This window comes from Rhinolophus sinicus, linkage group LG17 (assembly GCF_036562045.2).
Source record: "Rhinolophus sinicus isolate RSC01 linkage group LG17, ASM3656204v1, whole genome shotgun sequence".
Lineage (NCBI taxonomy): Eukaryota > Metazoa > Chordata > Mammalia > Chiroptera > Rhinolophidae > Rhinolophus > Rhinolophus sinicus.
The window spans coordinates 6,899,105-6,919,859 of record NC_133766.1 but is presented as its reverse complement, the minus strand read 5'-3'; the positions used below and the strand labels follow the sequence as shown (position 1 = coordinate 6,919,859).

Genomic DNA, 20,755 nt, shown 5'->3' with positions numbered 1-20,755 from the left:
GCAGGCTCTTCATTGTCTAGTGTCCCAGGTGCAGGGCCTCCGGGAACCGGACCCATGGAAATCTGAGTCAAAGTGGATGGAGAGCAACTGAGAATGAGAAGGGAGGGACCTGAGAGCTTTCTGAAGACGGTTTTCCCTCCCATCTCCGCTTCTGACAGCTCCTGTTGGTGCAGTGTCCCTTCATGCCTTCAGGGAGCCGCACACACTTTACAGAGGTGCTGCCTGCACCCCACTGAGCGGACGGCAGTTGACTAGGGGAGCCTGTCACTTTTGTGTATCCAGATGAGGCATTGCACCCTTACCCAATCCGCCCCAGGGCCTCCCTCTCCTACCCGTTTCCAAGAAGGCTGCTCTATTAGGCAGCCCTGGGCCGTTTCCACTTAAATTGCGTTTCCCCGACTTAGGTCTCACGTGCTGGGAACGTTCCAGTATCTATGAAAGCGACTGGGGACCAGCGCCCTGCGAGGAGGGGCTGTGTGTCCCGCAGGAGGCGTGTCCCGGGACGGAGGGGGCACTGACACGTAACGCGGGGGGGGGGGGGGGGGGCGTGTAACTGGCGGGAAGACTTGGAGGGAGGGCGCGGCTAGGGCGTGTGCGCCCAAGTCCTAGGGCACCACAGTCTGTGTGCCCCAGTGGGACTCCTGGGCCGAGCCCCGGAGCGGAGCGCGGCTGATTCAGGAAGTTGAGTCTCTGACATCAGGGGCAGGACAGAGTTAGAGTGAAACCTCAAAAATGAGAGGCGTTGGCTGGCAGTCGGGCAGGGAAAACAGAGGGTGCCCTTCTCAGTCTGGCGCAGGTAGGGCCGCGTGGGGCAGCCTCTGCTGACCCTGCCCTTTGGCTGCGGCCCCGCGGGAGACCGGCAGGGGCTCCAAAAAGGAGCCCGGACCTGCCCGCCGACCCGACCGCTGTCAGAGGGGCAGCACCTGGCAGATCCCTCCCTGGGCCACAGCGCCAGCAGCAGGAAGCCCTCCGCAGGAGACTGAAGGTGAGTCACCAGACTTGCTCTGGTTTGGGGGTATGTGTGTTTTAAATACATTTTAAGCTACTCTCTGGAAAGGGACTTCCTGCTCACGTCTTTCTTTAGGAGGATGAGGCCAGTGATAAGTAAGATGTAAGGGTTGTTTCTGAATCTCCTCTGGCCCCACCACAACTGCAGTTCTCCAAAGTTTCCCTTCTTTGCGGGGATTCTCCGCAGCCTCACATCTGCTGCTGGGCGAGGTCCACATGCGTTCCTGGGCGGTTGGGGTGGAGTTCTCTGACTCCAGTTGACAACAGCTGCCGGTAGGAGCGGTTTGAAGGGGACAGAGGGACATTCTGTTTGCTGCTGGAAAAGTTAGGGCCTGTGACCCTCCAAAAAGTTAGGCTTAGATGTTGCTGAATTATTCCCGGTGCAGCCAGATTTTCACAGGGCTAAGAAAGTGGTCAAAACGAAAATATGGCCTGGAGCCAGGGGTGGAATGGGAACCTGCCGGCTCTTCCATGAGTCTCTGGGGATTTCTTGTGACACAGATTGCTTCCTCACTTCTTTGACTCTTGATACGGTCCCACTCTCAGCCCCCACCCACCCATGAAGGCAGAAGGGAGGACACAAGAAGACCAGTTTCCCTAGTATTCTGAAGAGCTTCACAGGAATACGTTATGTAATAATAGAGTTAAATAAACTACAGACATTCGCCAGTGAGAACACCAGCCCTGCCAACCGAAAGGGAAACCGAAGCAGACCAGCACCACCCTAATTTCACAGGGAACCCCGCAGCCAGCATGCTTGCAGGACCGCTCTGCAGACTGAGAAAGGGGAGGGAAAGTCCACTTGAGCCTTTCAGAAGCACCTTTCTTTCAAAGCTGTTGGCATTTCATTCACTCCACTAAAGAACATGGTGAAGCTACAAAGCTAATTTTAAGGAACTTCATTTTGAAGTCCTGTTGGATAATGGGAAAGCCTTGAGTTATAAGGATCAGGACTTTAAAGTAGCATTGATGTGTCTCGTGTCCAACCCTTTTGCGAATAGTTTGCAAGTTCCACCTACAGAATTCAGCAAGGGTCTTACCATCCACTTCCCGGTCTCATGTGCCTTCCCTTTCTTTGCCCAATGCTGGGCTGGGGAGGCAGCTGTGCTGGCAAGTCTGATCTGGTCCTTTGGTCTCCTCTGAAATTCTGGCTCCCCATCCTCATCCCAGATAACAATTTTAGGAAAGAAATGCATTGCAACACAAATGTTTCCCCAGCCTCCACACTCTGTCAATGTTTAGCCTGTGAAATAAAGAGAGGATGATTTCTACTCTTTTCCCTAAAGACGAAACTCAAGAGAATAATGAACACTCAACAAGCTAAGTTACTGATTTCATCAAAGAGGGAGGTACATCTATCCCATCCATTCAGTCAACATTTACTGTACCTACTGTGTGCCAGGCCGTATGCCAAGACCTGGGAGTCCCGAGATATGAGACAGTTTCTTCTCTTGAGGATCCCCAACCTGATAAATAAGACAGATATAGAAACAAACTACAGTTCAGAATAATATACATCATAATAGCAGGAGCCACGGGACACTGAAACTATCCAAAGGAGGGAGTGATAAACTCCTCCAGGAATTATCCGGAAAGTCAACACTGCAAAAGCAACGGATGAGCAGGGTGCGGAGAATGAGTAGGAGGTCCCAGGGATGTGTGTGTCCTGGCATAAGACAGAGTATCTGCAAAGTCAAGGGCAGGTTAGGGGAACTGCACATTATGGGGGTTACATTGCTACACTGAGAATGGTGAGCTCTCTCTGGTAGGCATGGGAAGTCATTTGGGGTTTTTAAGCAGGGAATTTGTGTGTGAAGAGAGAACGAATGGCCCGATGGAGGCTGGCTTGGAGAGATGGGATGCAGAGGTAAGGAGGACCTTAACTAACATAATGGCAGCAGAAACGGGATGTTAGTGGTCTTTTCAGGAAGGAGAGTCAAAAGTGCCTGGTGCCCAAGTGGGTGTGGTGAGGGAGGAATGAATGGAAGAGAGGATGCTGACAGGTTGTTGAGCTGGGGGTGGGGGTGCATTGTGATGCCTGTAGTGCAAGTCATATGAACCACAGGAGTGGGCTTGAAAAGCGGATTATGGGAGAAGAAGACAGTGAACACTTCAGACACATTGAAGTTAAATATTCCCCGGAGATGTCCGGGTGGAGATACATGGTAGGCAGTGAGTATTTAGGTCTGGAGCTCAGGGAGAGACGGAGGATGCTCCAATGTAACTATCCAGCAGTGCAGATGGCAGCTAAAGAAGCCTGTGGTAATGCCATCGCGAGACCATGATGCTGCTGAGAGCCTTGGATTTGCCGGTAATGGCCTACCGATATTATTTTCATATCATACAGTGACCTACCAAATGACTCTCTAGACTCCCCAGGGTTTCCCCGGGTGCCTTACAGGGTGATAACCTGATATGCTGGCGAGAGTCCTGGGTTAACGGTGTACAGGTAATACAGACGCATTTAACCAAACAAGCCAATCCCCCAATCCCGAGGAATCAATTCCCTGTGTGAGAAATGAATACGTTAGTTCAACTGTAAGATGTGCCAACCTCCCCAGAACTCAAATGCCTAGTCTAGTTATTGCACCTGTGTGGGAGAGTCCTCTATCGCTAACACAAGAAGTGTGACGTTCTCAGACTAATTCTAAGCCTCTAGAACAGGGCTGTCAAAACTGCGGCCCGCGCGCCAACTGCGGTCCGCAATCCATTGTTAATTGGCCCTCAGCAAATTCCAAAAATATATTTAGTTTACTTAAATAAACCAGGTGAGACAATACGTACTTCACCTCGAGTGAGTGGCCTGGCTGTTTGTGTATTTTACCGCATATGGCCGTTGGTGAAAAACGTTGAAAAAAGTTTGGACACCCCTGCTCTAGAACGTAGGCCTTTAGGCCTGGCTGCCACTGCCCACATCAGGATCTTATATGACCTGCAGTAGAAGAAAAAAGCCTTGAACTTGGAACTAGACAGACGTGAGTTCAATTCTTGCCTTGAGCATTTACTAGCAGCCCTCGAACAAGTCTTTGAATCTCTCAGCTTCATTTCCTTTATATTTAAAATGGGGATAATTATTACTCACCGGGACAATGGTGAGAATTAGAATCAAATAAAAAAAAGTACATTTCAAGTGCTACATAAGTTATAAGGTTTTATAAAAATGTAAGGGGTTTTATTACTACTAATCTTGCCTCTTGAACCTGCAAAATCAGATGGACTGTGTAGGCATAAGATCTGGGCAGCGTCTTAGGCCCAGACTTGCAGGTTTTAACTGCATGACGTATTTTAAGGCAGTAATTATTAGGTCTTCTGCCGTCCTATCAGTGACACACATCTATCCTGGCCACTTCCCTTTCTACTCCTTACCTACAGTCATTAGAGCCCAAAGAAGTGAATGCTTTACAAACTGCATGCAGGTTGTGCTCTCCACAGGGACTCGGGGGCTCACGGAGCTGCAAGCAGCTGCTCTTTCACTCCTCAGGCCATGAGTCCAGGCCATGTGCAGCTGGGTCCACGAAGGTGACGCTTAAACCAGCAGTGGCCCCGACTCTGAGAGTCAGTTGATGCCTTGGGTATATCTGTGATTTTTACCCCCCCTGTGCTAAGCACGGAAGCCTGCCATATTCCAACCCAGTGAAGTTTAAATTTTATGCTGGCATCAAAACTTTCAAGTCAACAAACTTCTGATAAGGCTGGCTGTTGGTGAGGAAAAGGCAGTAACCACAGACGCAAAGACTTCAAATGGAAAAACACTTGAGCGAGGAGCCAGCCCCACCCCCTCACTTCACAGATGAGCAAACTAAGGTTCAGGGAGGTGAAGTGTGTGCCCGGCGGGTCAACAGCTGGGTAAGGGAGAGACCGGAATCCAAGCTCGGTCACTCCGTTCAGGAATAGTGGACACGCTAGGGTTTCCACCAGCTGGACCTTCTGTACCTCACACACAGGGACACACACAGGCGCTCGAGAGGTAAAATAAAAAGACTGCATTTGAAGCTGAGTCTTCCCCCCCAAGTAGCCTCCAGCGAAAACCAGGAGCAGATCTGTGTGATGTGGGCAGACCTCATCTCTTCTGTTCCCTCAACTTCAATCCTTCAACTGCTCTCAAGAATCCCCCAAAAATGCCTGCAGAAGGGAACTAGCACTGGGAGCCTTCATGAACTAAAACCCTTTGGTGTTTGGGGAAACTTCTCATGAAGACTGTATGCAAACCAGTGGCACGGCCAGACGTACACATCAAATATCGATACACAACTTATCACTCAATGAGAAAGGCTCGAGGAAAATCACAGGAGCTCCTGAGACTTGTCACAGGTACAGTGAGTGGCAGGAAGGCCTGTTCCCCTCTCCGAGCAGCGAAACGAAATGTACAGCAAATTTTTTGCAGGCCACAGAGCAGCTCAGGTTTCTGACTGCTCCCATCGGCCTGCGCCATCTCAACAGAGCATCACCTGGGACATGAGTGGACCTTTAGTGAAGACTGGATGAGGGGTGCTGCGTTCCAAAATGAACTTCATGCAAACACGAGATTCCTTTTTCAGGGCAACTCCCGAGGGGCTGTGGCAGTGTCCAAACCAAATCCCGGACCCTGGGAAGATGCTTGCTCCCACGACTGCAAACAAGCGGCTCCATGGAGTTTGTTGCTAAGAAATGAAAAAAAAAACCTCATCCCTGCTCTGTTTCTTGGTCAAAAGTGAAGGCTATGTGTATAAGCCACTGCAGACCTGCGCTTGCTCTAAACCGTCTATAACTCCTTCCTGTGAAGATGCTTTTTCAGTTGACTTTTATTCTCTTCAAATACAACCCGAATTTCAAGCCAGATACACTTAAGGAGAGCCCCCCAGTACTGTCTTCTCATTTTCCAGGCAAGTCATAAAAGAGAACTGCAGAAGAGAGGGAAACGCTATCATCACCATCAGGAGAGCTGCACGTTATAGTCCTTTTGGTTTTCACACTGTCCTGAGAAGGAAACGGGGGGCATGCAGGTTTAGAGATGGGTGTCGAGGCTGGGGTTGGGGGCAGAGAAGGAAGCAGTGGAAATGGGGTAGTTCCATTAGCTGTAGTATCATAGGAACAGAATGGCATCCAGTGGACATGCCGTGTCTTAACCTAATCACACGTGACCATGGCCACCTTAAAAAACAAAGAGAATTTCTGCTGCATTGCCAGTCAGGAGTCTGCCCTTCCCACCCCAACCAAGTAAGATCTTGAGTCTGTGTCCTTCTCCTGCTCTCTGATCTTAGCTTCTTATGAGCTTCCCTAGGGGGACAAAGTATTGGCCTCCCAAAGCCCCTCTGCTGTCAGTGACGTGGGATTACGGAGAGCCACTCAGGCACAGTGACCTGAAATCACCCAGGAACTAACACTGGGGTCTAAGTGACCTTCCCCATGATTAGGGACCTGGAGTCAACAAATTCCATCCAACCTGTCTTGGCCCCCACAGATTTTCAGTGTGCAGGCTAGGCTCTCCGTAGCCATTTGCTGAACTGCCGCTAAGACTCTGAAGCACACGAGAACAACAGCCATCGCGGCCCCCCACCCATCAGGTTGCTTTATGAGCCCATCACGGTTGTTTAGTCACATTACGCTTGGGAGAAGTGGCAAAGCTGAAAGAGAGCTCTTAATTAAAGCTAGTCCTGCAGACTCGCCCCATCAATCAAGCCCCTTTCTTGTAAATGACTGATGGCTTCCACCCTCCCTCCTGTTGCTCCACCTTCCACTCCTGACCGGAAACATTCCCTCGAGCCCAAGGCCCACAGTCTGCTGAGCAGCAGTTCCCAGCACAGCACCCCAGTGGCCTAGCTGGGTGACCCACACCCATCATGAAACCTCCACGGGGAGCGGGGAGCACATTTGCAGGGCACGTCACCAGACAGGACCTGCTCGGAGCTTCCTGCTTTCAAATTAGAAACTCGGATCCTGTCCACGGGGTATTTGGCTCAAAGCCTTTTGTGGTTCAGAAACAAGGCAAGACATGCAGGGGGTCAGGATACTTGCTGATTTCCAACTACTTGGTAGTTTTGCGTGAGGATATGGTTGACCCCTCTGAGGAAAGAGCTGGCTTTTCAATGATGGATGGTACAGATTTTCATAGCCGGTCATGGAAAGAATATCTCATTTCCAGACAGATGCCCTGCATGCCCCCCACCCTGTCTGGGACAAGGGAACACAGTCACAGAGCATGTGCCACATGGGGAAGAAGGTCTGATGCTCCTGACGGACATTTTCCAGGAATAAGTTTTCAGTGGTTTAAAAATATTATTCCTTAAATAATATTTATACCACTGAGGTATGTGGTCATTCATCATTTGGTTTTGGAGTGAATAAATATACCGTGTTTCCCCAAAAATAAGACCTCACTGGACAATCAGTTCTAATGTGTCTTTTACTATAAGACCCAGTATAATATAATATAATATAATATAATATAATATAATATAATATACCAGGTCTTATATTAATTTTTGCTCCAAAAGACACATTAGAGCTGATTGTCTGGCTAGGTCTTATTTTCGGGAAAACACGGTATTCACACTAAAAAATCAACTATGACATTTTATACTTCTTAAATAATTAATAATGGGAACTATACCATTCTATTCTATTTCTTATCTATTAACTTTTAAGAAATTCTTCTCATGTCTCCCTCCACGTTTTTTTAGTTGAAATTCACATTATATAAACATAACCATTTTAAAGTGAACAATTCAGTGGCATTTAGTATATTCATCACGTTGTGTAACCACCACCTCTGTCTAGTTCCAAAATATTTTCATCACCCAAAATAAATCCATCTCCACTAAGCAGTTACTCCCTATTGTTCCGTCTTCCCAGCCCCTGGCAACCCCCAGTCTGCATTCTGTCTCTATGGATTTATCTATTCTGATATTACATATAAATTGAACGGAATCATACAGTGCATGAGCTTTTATGTCTGGCTTCTTTCATTTAGCATAATGTTTTCAAGATTTATCCATGGTTGCACATCTATTGGTGCTGTATGGTTTTTCATGGCTGAATAATATTCCATTGTGTGTGGATTGCACAATTGCTCTGTTCGTCTGTTGATAGGCATTTGAGTTGTTTTTACCTTTTGGCTGTTGTGAATATACGTGCACAAGGATTTGTTTGAGTACCTATTTTCAATTGCTTGGGGCATATACGTATAAGTGGAATTGCTGGGTCATAGGGTAATTCTTAGTTGAACTTTTTGAGGAACCACCAAACTATTTCCCCTTCTCCCACAATCTTATCAACGTACTTACAAATTCACTTCCTTTTCGTGAGGTAATATGCATATTTAGTGGCATACTAAATTTCTAGGCCTGGTCTCGTATTTGTTGCCTTTGATCTCATGTGTAAATGAGATATTACATTTTGCCTCTTGTTGTCCTCGAGATGCAGAGTTATTTGGATGCTTGACCAGGAACATATTTGGTTAAATTAGAAATCATTCTTGGTGTGAGAAGGAAGAAACAGATAACAACAGCCACATTTATGGAGGACTATGCATGTGTACTGGGCCTTGCTTTAAGCTCTTCACCTACTTCCTCTCATTTAACTCCCATGACAGCTCCACCATTATCCCTATTTTACAGATGAGAAAACGGAGGTGTCTACCAAGAGCTAAGTGTTCTTCCCCTGTCTCCAGAGTACTATCCATAAGCCTTTCCTACAAAGGAACTGTGCAACTGCCACCAATAATGAGGAAGACAGTTAGTCTGTTCTGGCAAACGGACAGATGAAGAGGCAATTATAATACAGTGTCATGAATGGCATGACAGGTGTCACCACAGGGGCCCATAGAAACAGCACTTAGCCCAGCTCTGGGCAAACAGACTTCCCAGAGGAGATGAAATCTAAATTAAGTGTAGTCTTTTATTTAAAACATTTGCTACCCTTGGGAGGACTTGACTCTCCCCCAGTCACCCTTCTTTGGCACCACCCTTCACCATTGTATTCCCAGGGCACACTATCTGCCACATAATAGTTATTCACGAGACACACATGTTCTGCAAATGGAACTTCTACTGGGTCATGCTGGTACACGACTCCAATGCCTGGGACCTCTTTCAGCTCACAGGCTTTCTCAAAATAGATGTGGCCCAGGGAGCACAGGAGGGAGATGGTTAGACAGCTCATGAATGGGGGGGCCAGGCTTTGACCCAGGCGGGCCCACCTAAAAGGCGGGGTGGAATAGAGAGAGGACATGCTGTGAAATTGGAAAGCTAAAGATCAAACAAAATCCATTCGCTGGTTACATCTACCTGGTGGGTGGGGTTTCGATTTGCAACCTCTGATCTAGGTTTGCCCCTCTTGGACAAATGTCTCATTTGGTTTCTACCAATCTTGTGCTAAGAGTGTGTGTGCGTGCATGTGTGTGTGTGTGTGTGTGTGTGAGAGAGAGAGAGAGAGAAAGCTATCCCTTTAAACTAGAGCCAACTGAATCCAGCTTTGTTTACCCTTGTGACCTCAGATTTAAAATTAGGATTATCACCAAATTTAAGAACATACAAAGGGATAAAGTGTGTTTCAAGTCGGGGGGAAAAGGACTACTCCCTATCCACTCAAGTTTTCTTACACAATTTGCTTTCATGGTCAAATATGAAAAAACATCCCTGAAGGACCGATCAGGGCTTTCCAACAGCATGGTGGTAGCCTTACGTTCAAGTTGAGTCATCTAAATATTCAATATGGCACCTCATGAGGCCAGCGACCTTGGGAAGTCAGATCTCACTGCTGCCCTCTCTGTTTCTAGTCATAGCCTCACTAGACACTCAAACGTAACCAGTCACCCAAAGAGGCCTGCAGAGTGTGCCTGCATGCTGGAATGTTCAAGAATATCCGGCATCTGAGCCCAGGCTGTAAGAGTTCTCCAAACTCAGAATACCGAAATTTCAGCTGGTGGATTTTTCTCCCCTCCATATCTTGTTCTTTCTGACGACAGTCTCTGTGTGAACTCCAAAACACATGTGACAGCATGGAGCGAGCTCTGGATAGTTAGGGGAAGAACAGCCCCTGCTTAGCTGTGAGACTGTGGGTATTTCACTTCAGTGGGCTTCGGTTTCCTTGTCTATAACAATGTTCATTAATTCAGCAAATATTTTCCAAGAGTGAAACATGCCCCAGATGTTGGGCATGCCGTGATGGAAACAGATTCTGTCTATAAAGGAAGATTGACTAAATAAACAATGAGACTAAAGCAGGTTGGGGCTTGTGGTAAGGGGACAGTGAAGGGTATGAGGACGGACTGTTTACCTCAGTGAGGTCGTGGAAGCTTTCCCAAGGGCAACGCTATTTAAGCTGAGACTTAAATAAAGAGTGTAGTGGTTGGGGTGGGATTAGGGGAACGTTGGGGGTTCCAGATAAAGAAGTGTGTGTGAGGCCCCCAAACAAGAGAGGCCCCCAAACAAATCTCAAGAGTCTGAGAAATGAAAAGGCTTGTGAAGTGCAAAAGGACTGGTTACCCTCTTCGCCCCTGCTCACTCCTCCTCTTGGTGCTTTTAGGAGTTAGTGTAGTGAGAGGGCGTCCCACTGGGGAGGCAGGAAACTAGAACCCTGTCTGCCCTTGGCCACTAACCCGCTCGGCCATTGTAAACAAACTTTGAACACATTTCTGCTCTTTAGTTGCTTCGTCTGTGAAATAGGGTAAGAAATCCCTTCCCTCCTCACAGCACAGTGGACTGAATGAAAAACACGTTTGCAGACGCCTTGAACAAATTAAAATGAGGGGTAAGCGCAGGGTCTTTGATGGTTGTTCCCCCAAACATAAACCGCGCAAGCCCGTTCTAGTGTTAGTTCGAGGGCTGGAGGAGTGACTGCCTCAGAGCTTTTATCTCCCTCCCACCATTCCCAGGGGGTTGGGAGATAAATAGCAGTTTCTTTCTGCTGGGTTTGGTGATATTTCATTTCAGTTCATAATCAGATTTTGTCGAAGGGAGCAAGTGTGCTTCCTATTAATAAAAGGATTTTATTTTAATTGTAATATTTGTGATTACTGAGCCAAAGGGTTCGATCCTGCACAGGCCTGGGCTATGGCCAAGCATACTTCAAATTACGAGAGGGATCAGGTAAGAGACTGTGGCCTCTGAAACCTTAACGCTGCTCTGTCTTCCCTGCTCACCAACTTCCGGGACCTACGTTAGGCCTTCAGAGCCCTCTGGAATCTCCCCAGCCTTGCCTGTACCACCTCACTTCCCAGCCTTCCTCAGAAGGTGTCTTCACTGCCACCCAGTCCCAAACTCTGAATGTGCTGGCCTCTGTGCCTTTGCTCTTGCTTTCCCATCCTATCCAGCTCACCCCAACTTCCCTTCTCCCACCTGGATGTCCACCCCTCCATGTGGTAACAGGCAGTGCCAGGACCAGCATAACCCCATCCCCTCCACGCGGCCCCCTTACATGCTGTCGTTGACCCCTGCCTCTCTAGTGGGGCGTGCATTTTGGTATTTTCTGATACTCACGTGAGCCTCTAATTGCTTACTATTATCTCTGGAAATTAAACTTGGGAGAGCATTTTCACTTTATCAAGAATGCTCATGAGCTTATTATGGGACTTTCACAGCAACAGTAGATGGTGATGAAGTTGGGGGCTTACTTTATTCCCATCCTAGAGATGAGGAGGTTTGGGGGTTCAGGGACTTGAACTACCAGCCACCTGGCAGGACTTGCAGTGCTTCCGCTTCCAGTGAGAAACCCTCCTAGGTTAGGAACCAGTTCTCACACTTCTCTGCCCAGCTCTGCACCATGCTGCTCACAGAGTAGGTGCTTCAATTAACTAGCACTTCCAGAAATGAAATCCATGTGCCATCTCCGGAAAAGTGATTCAAAGGGCACATTTTATTAATGCAGATAATTGTTATTCATACTATTAGCCTCTTCGCATACAAAGAACAAGATGCTCACAGAGTTACTTGTATTATAGTGACCCAGTGAACAGCCTAAGGGAGACTCACACCCACTCTATACAAACCTCCCACCCCTAGTCAGTCCCTAGTCAGTCGGGGGCAGCTACACTGCACGTACCAAGCCCCTGCTCACACCAGGCAGGTTGGGCCCCACGGCCTGCAGGCAAAAGTGGAATGTGCTTGTCAGAACTTGCTCAGCAAGGTGGACACGTTCCACGCATGGCCAGGCCTGGGAAACCTGCGTCTTATGGCACATGGAGGATCCAAGTTGCCCAGCACCACTGCTGCCCAGGTAGGGTGAGCGGGGCGGTGCCCACCCATCCACTCTGGGTTAGAGGCGGGAAGACCTCCCATCATGGGAGGAAATTTCCCAAGAACTCCAGGCCACTGATAACCTGGCAGAATTGAGGAGTCACACTCTTTGCTATGTTCCAACCTTAGTCGGGAATAACACCAGTCATGACTCTCAATATTTGTCTGGCTCCTGACAGCCTAGGAGCACATTCTCGGGCATCGTGTGCTTAGACACAAGGACCTGTGAGGCAGGTATTCACTTCCAGGTTCTGGTTTACTTTAGAAAGCACATGTGTGTGTATGATCAGACCTTTGGAGTGGTACCAAGGGACTGAGAGGAAAACCAGTCTCCCTTCCAGCCCTGCCTCAATGTCCTCCCATCAAGACATCGCATACTGTCACTGTCTTGTGTATATATATACAGACTTTCTCCCCATTTTGGAGATAGAGACACTGAGGCCCAAAGCAACGGAATGCCCTTCCCAAGGACGCACGCTAAGTCACAGGTGAGAATTTGAGCTGGCTTCTCATTAACAGTCTATGAGCACCCCCTATGTTTCAGCCAAGAATTCAGCTCATAGGGTCCTAAACAAATACAAGCAGATAAACGGCAAACCCAGAACTGGGGTCCCACAGGCTCTCCCCTGAGGAGCAGAACTGTCCACCCCTATTCAGGCATGACATGATACGCACCCCCTCCTCTGGCTGCCCCAAGCCAACTCCTATACCCAGGACCCTCTCCTGCCTTCCTGCCAGCCCAGGCAGGGCCACATGTTCTGACTGACGGCTCTATCAAAAGGTTCCCACCCAATTTTCCATTTCTCCAAGACCCTGACACTTGCAGTGTTAGTCTGATCATAAAAAACAAAACAAACAAAAGGCATTCTGGGCTGCTGATGGAGATAAAGCCTCAAGGTTAGTGCTGAGCCTCCAGGCAGCCGAGCAGTGAGGCCAGAGAGCTCAAGACAAGGTCTGTGTCCCAGCCTCATCCCCTCACCCCCAGTGGCCCATGTGCTTTCCAGAAAGTCTTCCATAAAGCTTTGAGTCTCCATGCAGTAAATCCTTAGGGCACCCACATAGGTCCTATGCATACACCAATAATTATTTAGCAAAACTGCAGATGGAAACAAGCTCCACGCGACCTTAGGGACGCAGACAGGAAGTGGAGGCTCATCCGCCAACAGCATCAGCCCCTCTAAGGACCTCTGGGCTGCGTCCTCCGCAAGGCTGAGCTGTGATTGACATGACATTACTTCTGCTCACTCCCTCTGCGCTTTGGCCTTTACCTTGTAAGCCCTAATATGACAGCAAGGGAGCTCCGGGCTTTGAATTGCCCTGAACTTTTGTAAACATTAAATGAACGGAGGACATGGAGAGGAAAATAAAGCCCTATCTGTATGGCTTTTTAGTTGCATAATTGTGTGCTTTTGCGCCTCCGTTAGTTTTCAAGTGTTCCAGTCCATCAACCTCTTTCCCATCACCGCCGAGACAAATAAATCAGTCATTCTGTTATCACTGCCAAGTTTGCAGAACTCTGAGTTCTCTTCTCCAATATTATGCGACTTCTCCAGAATTATGCGACTTCTCCAGAATTATGCGACTTCAAATTTAAGGTCTGTTTTTGAAGGGTCCCCTGTGTGGGAGACTCTGAATCACACAAGTGCTTGGTTGTCTTCTTGCTTTTTCAAAAACACACTTTCCTTCCAAGAGGATATGACCTTTGAAGCCTTAACTGTCTACTGTTGGAGTCAGACACAGAGCCTCCTCCCCTTTATTTGCGGAACAGAGAAGTCACCGCCTCTCCCCAGCCACTCCTAACTCAAAAATGACCTCAAAGGCGCTGCTCACCATCTCCAAAAATAAAACTTTACCTAGATGCTTACCACACCCACAAAAACGGGCTCAAGACTCTTACCAAATAGGTTTGAACGGTAAAAATGAGAGCTGTATGACCAAGGCATTTCATTGTAACCATGGCTACAGGTTTTATTAGCACTAACACCAGGATGTGGTCAGATTGGATATATCCAGACGGCAAACAAGTGTGAGTGGTGTCAGAGTATGTGCCTGTAAATCCTCCAAATTGGAAACCTAGCTCCTAATGACACTGAGTCATAAAGGACCTGGGGGAAAGGGAGGGGAGAGGTCAGGAGGGTGGAGGGCTGCGTCAGTAAGAGCAGCCCAGGGTTCTCATTTTAGCTTTAATCCAGCTTTTTTATATAATCCACTAACATACTACTATCTTGCATTTAGATTGCAATTTTCCCTTCTCGGTGTCCTTTTCACACGTCCTGTCCTTCTTCACAATAATCTTGAGAGCTATCTGGGCTGGTTAATAGCCTCATATTTCAGATGAGGAAAGGGCTCAGAACGCTTAACTGATTTGCCCAAGGTCAGAGGCTTGGAGGTCAACTGAACCTGGACTAGAAGTGGGTCCTCTGACCCCTGGCTTCATATTCCTTCCACTGCACCTCTCAGCCAGCCTTTTGTATCGTACCTGGGGACATTCCGATATGTACTAATTCCTCTTGCAAAATGTCCCTCGTCCTTATCTTTTGATTTAGCCAAAGACCTGGGTCAGACCATCTAACTGGAGGTTATAGCTGGAAAGCAAGGCTTGCCTTTTTCTCTTTTTTCAAGCCCCCCTGTGTGGCTCTCCCCTACACAGACAACAGCACCAAGAACAGGTAATACAGTCCCCACTCTGGACTACATGTTACAATCCAGGGGCCGCGAACTTAAAATGCCTGCAGGTGAGAGAACTGGGTGAAGAGGCAGGGTGGGGCCTGCAGTGTGGAACGGAGAGAACACAGGCCCTTCTAAAGCTCCAGCCCATCTCGGGTATATGGGAAGTTAGGGTGGCCACATTTTAGGACTAGCTAAAGATTGAGAATTTTATACGCAATCAGAGGAGGCAAAAAAACAAAAGTGCCTATGGGTTGGCTATAGCTCCTGGACTGCCACTGAGCACCACAGGGAGTGTCATGCATGCTTTTGGGTCCCTAACACGCACTGTCATACGTGACACTGTTCTATATTTCTTACATTTTTGGTCCTCTTAAAAAGGGATCTCCTTGAAGGCACAGAAGATGTCTTAATTAAGCATGGGTGGGGTGTGGCACACATGGCAAGCTTTCCAATGTTTGATGGATGAATGAGTGGGTGAACACCCTATTATCCTAAGGGAAGTCCCAGAGACTAAAGTCCCCAGAGGGGGACTTTCCTGAGGATGGTGGCTGTGTGGTTTAGTGGTTACAGCAAGATGTTTGGACTCAGGCAGGACTCGAGTCAAACCTCTCCTGCACTTTAGTAGCTGCATGGCCTTGGGCAAATCATATCATCTCTGGTAGTCTCGGTTTTCTCACCTGTATAATGGGCATAAAAGGGCCCACCTCCTGAGTTGTTGAATGAGGCTGTGTTTATAAAATCCTGATTACACACAGAGTAGTGCACTTACTAAAAACGCAACAAATGGTGGCTTTTTCATTCAATGGACCGTCCCCTGTCCCTGTGAAAGGTGATAGGACATGTGCCAACCCTCTGTTTTGAGGCTTTGGCCTGCTGAGGTATCTATGTCAAAAGAGGCCAGTCAAAGGAAAACAAGTGAGCATTCTCGCTGAAATGAAGAGCAGAAAGTCGATAGTGATGGACAAAACAAGGCGCCCCTAAGAAACCAGATCCCAGAGGTCAGGAAGGCTGAAAGAGGGAGGCGCGGCTGGGAACGAATGGGGATCAAGTCAGCAAGAAAGGAGTGGAAAGGCCATGCGTCTGCCCTGATTCCCTAGCAGTTGGCTGACTCGCTCTTTAAACCAGTTTAGTGACAAACTGACTCATTGGTTACAACAAAATAAGTCTTTAAATGGATATTTTCACCTTTCACACAATATGAATAGTATAACAAATATAGTATTATGCAGTTTCCAAGGCAATTTTAAGGCACCCACTGTGTGAGGTACACTTAAGCTGCATGCTTCACACTCATGATCTCTTTTATTCCTCCCGGCAATGCAGTCACTCACTCACTCATTCATTCATCCATTCAACAAATGCTTATTGCCACCCCACTTTCTTCCAGGCGCTGTGCTAGGTCGTGAGGTTAAAATGATGTGGTACCATGGACAAGACACCTAACCCTCTGAGAAAGGAGCAAATATCTCGTTCCAGAGGAGAAAACTTAAAAAGTGCTGAATGCGCGTTGCCCAGACGCCACACTGTGTTAGTGGAGGAGGCAAAATTCTTGACCACACGTTTTCTGGTTTAGGAGCAGAAAACCCAGGACATTTCCTTGACGATCCCAGGAACGTAAATCTGAGGAATTTGTTGACTGTCTGACAGGCTGAAAGTACTGTATTCAATCATAATTAGTACAGGTGGAATTTTCACAGACTCAGACATGATTTCCAGCATCTAATCCTAAGGGTAACTGAAAAAGACGAATTATTCAGAGTCCGCGGCATGGATCTTTGGAGACGATGAAATTAGGGATAAGGAGAGAGAAAAGGAAGCAGAGAGGGAAGGAGGAAGAGGAAAGGAAAATAAAGCAACTAGAGACGCCAGGCCTCCCATCACAGAAAGCCCAGATGAAACCTTTGTGAACCATTCCCATTGTTCTTAAATCATTCTCTGTTTATTTCCCTGGTACCGTCTTTGAGTAGAGAGAGGGTGTCTCTTAGCTCCCCTGTATTTCCGAGCGTAGCTTAATTAATCCTTGATTGATTGAAAGGCTGACTCATCTGAACCTGGAGTGAAATGGAGCTTTTTAATTTTCTTTTCTGCTGAACCTGAACTAGAGCATGTAGTAATCAGGAAAGGATCCCTTGTTATCAGAAAGTCCCAGCTACAATGCGCCCTTTGTGACTGAGCAAAAAGAAGGTGGGTGAGTATTTAGGAGCAGATAAAGCACACCCCCCACTCCGCACTGCCTTCAGCGATACGGGATTTTTCTTGATCGTTATTTCCTCCTGAAATGAGTCACGTGGCTGGGGACCTGGCTGGCCTGTGGGCTAAGTGGTGGGTAATTCTCGTCAAAGGCTGGCCACCAATGAGACTGAGGGTCACTGTTCTGTGCTCTTCGCTGCCCCTCCTGTCTCTCCCCAGTGACCTGGGTTGACTGATGAACATTTCTTTTTTTCAAGATCTCTTTTCTTAGACCTTTGCGTTAACTGGCATGACTTCATTCATTCCTTCAGACTCTGGGCATCCAAACAGAATATGACAGGCAAGGGCCCTGTTCTCACTGAGCTCACGTTCCAGTGTGGGAAGACAGTCAATACATGTGCAAACAAGTGACAAGAACGCGACCTGTGAATGAGAATCTTCAGCATGGGAAGTCCTACAAGGGCCGTGAGACAGGATGGGGCAGTGGAGGTTGACTGGGGCTAGGCCTTTTTCAGTTACTTGGTTAAGAAAGCCCTCTTGATGGGGTAACAGTTGAGGTTACATTTTAGCAGAAATGCATTTGAACTGAACTCTGAATGTTACGAAGCAGTCAGTCATGCCAAGATCTGAGAGCAAATGTCCTAAAGGGACAAAAAAAGGTCCTGAAGTGGGTGTGTCCATGGCATGGCGGGGTAAGAAGCGGGGGGTGAAATGAGATTGGAGAAGGAGGCAGGGCCAGATGATGGAGGCATTTGTGGGGTACGGCGAGGAGTTTAGATGTCACTGTACAGGCGTTGGGAAGCCACAGGGGAGCGGTGGTGAGTGGAGGTGTGTGCGTGTGTGTGTGTGTGTGTGTGTGTGTGTGTGTGTTCGTGTTGGGGGGGGGGGGTAACCTAATCAGGCTCATAGGAGAACAGGCTCTAGAGAGGGAAGAACCCGAGATTGGATAGGAAGCTGTCACAGTAATCCAGGTGAGAGATGGTGGTGACCTAGCCATGGAGCGGAGAGAAGCAGATGGATTTGGGATATAATTTGGAGACAGAGCCAATGGGACGAGCTGATTGGGGTGCAGGTGGGGGTGAAGCAAATAATGTATACTATTAGTTTCCTGGGGCTGCCATAAAAAGTGCCACAAAGTGGGTGGCTTAATCAGCAGAAATGTATTGTCTCACAGTTCTGGAGGCTAGAAATCTGAACTCAAATGTTAGTAGGGCTGGTTCCTTCCGCAGGCTGTGAGGGAAGCATCTGCCTCAGTCCTTGCACCTTGGCTTGTAAGTGGCCGTCTTCTCTGTCTTCTCCCATGGTCTTCCCTCTATGTATGTCTGTCTCTATGTCCAAATTTCCCTCCTCACAAGGACACCATTCTTATTAGACCACGGGCCCACTTGACTCCAGTATGACCTCGTCTTAACTAATTACATCTGTAATAAGGTCACATTCTGAGGTACTGGGGGTTAGGACTCCGATCTATAAATGGGGGAACCAAAGACACACAGTCAGTCTTCTGAGGAGCCAAGCAGTGAAAGAATTCATTCCTTCATCAAATATTTATTAGCACCTTTTGTATGATAGGCACAGAGCGAGGTCATCAGGTCACACAGACGACTGAGACCATTGCTATCTAGGGACTGGCACGAGTATGAGAGAATCAAGTCCACAGGTTTTACATATATTTAAAACTTACATCTCAAAGAAAAATGATTATAACACAATAAGATAAAGGCCACGATAGGTTCCTGATTCTGTGAGAGCTCAGAAAAGAAAGAAACCTACTCGGGGGGGTTTGGGGACAGAGGCCCTCCTAGAGGAGGCTTGAAGGACAGACAAGAAGTTCTTCATGACTAGGACGAGGGACGAAGGTGTGACGATATTCCAGGCAGATGGAACAGCATGTGCGAAGGATGACAACAGGAAAGAACAGAATGCTGGGAGAACTTAAGGGAAATGGGGCCACAAGGGTGGCAGAGGGCGATGGTCGAGGGGCCCAGATCACGAGCGATTTGTCCTCCTTGCTAAGCAGTTGTGATCATGATACAAGCACGGAAGAGCCAAAGGGAGGCTAAGCAGGGGCCATGAACATACGCGGGTTTTAGAAAGATGAACTAGAAGAAGGAAACGCAGAAAGCAGTTTGAGGCTCGGACAGAGATGGTAACGATGGGGATGAAGAGGGGGCCGCCGGAATCTGAGGACCCTTTCTGTCTTCTCCACCCTCTGCCCTCCATCCCACGCACAGAGCTGCCTGACTTGAAGCCGGTGTCACCTTCAGGGCTCCTGGGCTCCAGCTGCACCGACCTCCTCACCCCTAGGGTTTGGGAAGCTCCTTTGCACTTCAGAGCCTTCACCCTGCTGTTCCCTCCCCCCTGGAAGGCCCTTCCCTGAGCTCTGTGCACAACTGGTCCCTGTCGACCTCAGTTCCGAGTCCCCTCCTCAGAGCCCACGCCAACTATTTCCTTCCTGGCCCTCACAGCACATTCTGGTTTATTTATTTGTGCACTTGTTTATTACGATGTACCTTCGCCCTGTGGAAAGTGGGCAGCTTTAGCGCGGTGTGTCGTTCATGACTAAATCCACAGGCCTGGGACAGGAGCGGACATGTCCTAGGAGCTCATTAAATGCATTGCACAAAGACAAAGGGACATCTGGCTGGGGGGAGAGGAAGGAACTTCTGTCCAACTGTGCCCAACAATGTGAGATCCATGATGAGAGAGAGACGAGACCGTCCCCTCACCACGCTGCTTCTCAGCAATGTCTGTATGTACTTCAGTTCTGAAATGCTTGCTTTGAAAATAGATGGAATAATTTAGAAAGAATCTCCTTACTACAAGAAAACTTGAGAGAGGAGAAGAAAAATGCCTTAAGGGAGACCTGCATAATCACAGTCGTGACGCTAGAACCATCCCAAATTCTAAAAAGGCAAACGAAATCATCCTTGGCTCAGGAGGTGAGGCATGTTTCCCTTGGCCAGGCTATTCATTTTGGGCCCAATAATAAGGGCACAGAGGTAGCGCCAGGCTTGGCTCTCACACGAGCCTCATCCACTGACTCACTTACTTTTCCCAACAGCTTATTATCATCAGCTCCACTTTACAAATGAGAAAACTGAGCCCGAGAGAGGTTAAGCAACCCGCCCGAGGTGATACAGTTGGCAAAGAGCAGAGTGAGGGTTCGAACCCGGGATATTTGGCCCCAGAACCAGCACTCTGAAGCAGCCCCCTCAGGTGAAAGCTGCACTACAGGAAAGTTAATCAACTCATCGCATCGTGGTCATCACCAACATCAGCTTGTTGTCACTTGTGTTAGTCAGCATAGGCTACTTGCTATAGCAGAGGATCCTTGAATCTCAGTGGCTTCACCCAACACAGGTGTATTTCTCACTCACTCCGCTGTTGACTGGTCACAGGGGTGCTGTGCGCCACACCCTCGTTCGGGAACACCTTCCATCTCTGTGACCCCAGGGGTCTGGGAGTCCTCTCCGGGGCCCTTTGCCCATGGCCAGCCAGCGTGACAGCAGAGAGAGAACACGAGGACCTGGGGGAGATCTCAGGAGGCAGTTCAGTCTAGCTGTGCCCAGAGTGGAGAGGTCGGCATCTTGCCAAGCATTGCCCCATGCTTCTTTTTAAGGACTTTCGTAGGAGAGACCTGGCCGGTGCAGCTGCCAGGAGTCGGCAGACAT

The 20,755-nt window shown here is 48.2% G+C and overlaps 1 protein-coding gene across 1 annotated transcript in view; it reads left to right on the top strand.

Annotated features, from left to right (window-relative positions):
- The first annotated feature begins 555 nt into the window (after nucleotides 1–555).
- Nucleotides 556–20,755, top strand: part of KIAA0040 (KIAA0040 ortholog) — a 31,049-nt gene continuing 10,849 nt past the window's right edge. Inside the window, exon 1 of the mRNA XM_019726988.2 lies at nucleotides 556–985. The gene's annotated coding sequence lies outside the window, so the exon portion shown is untranslated. The remainder of the gene's footprint in view (nucleotides 986–20,755) is intronic.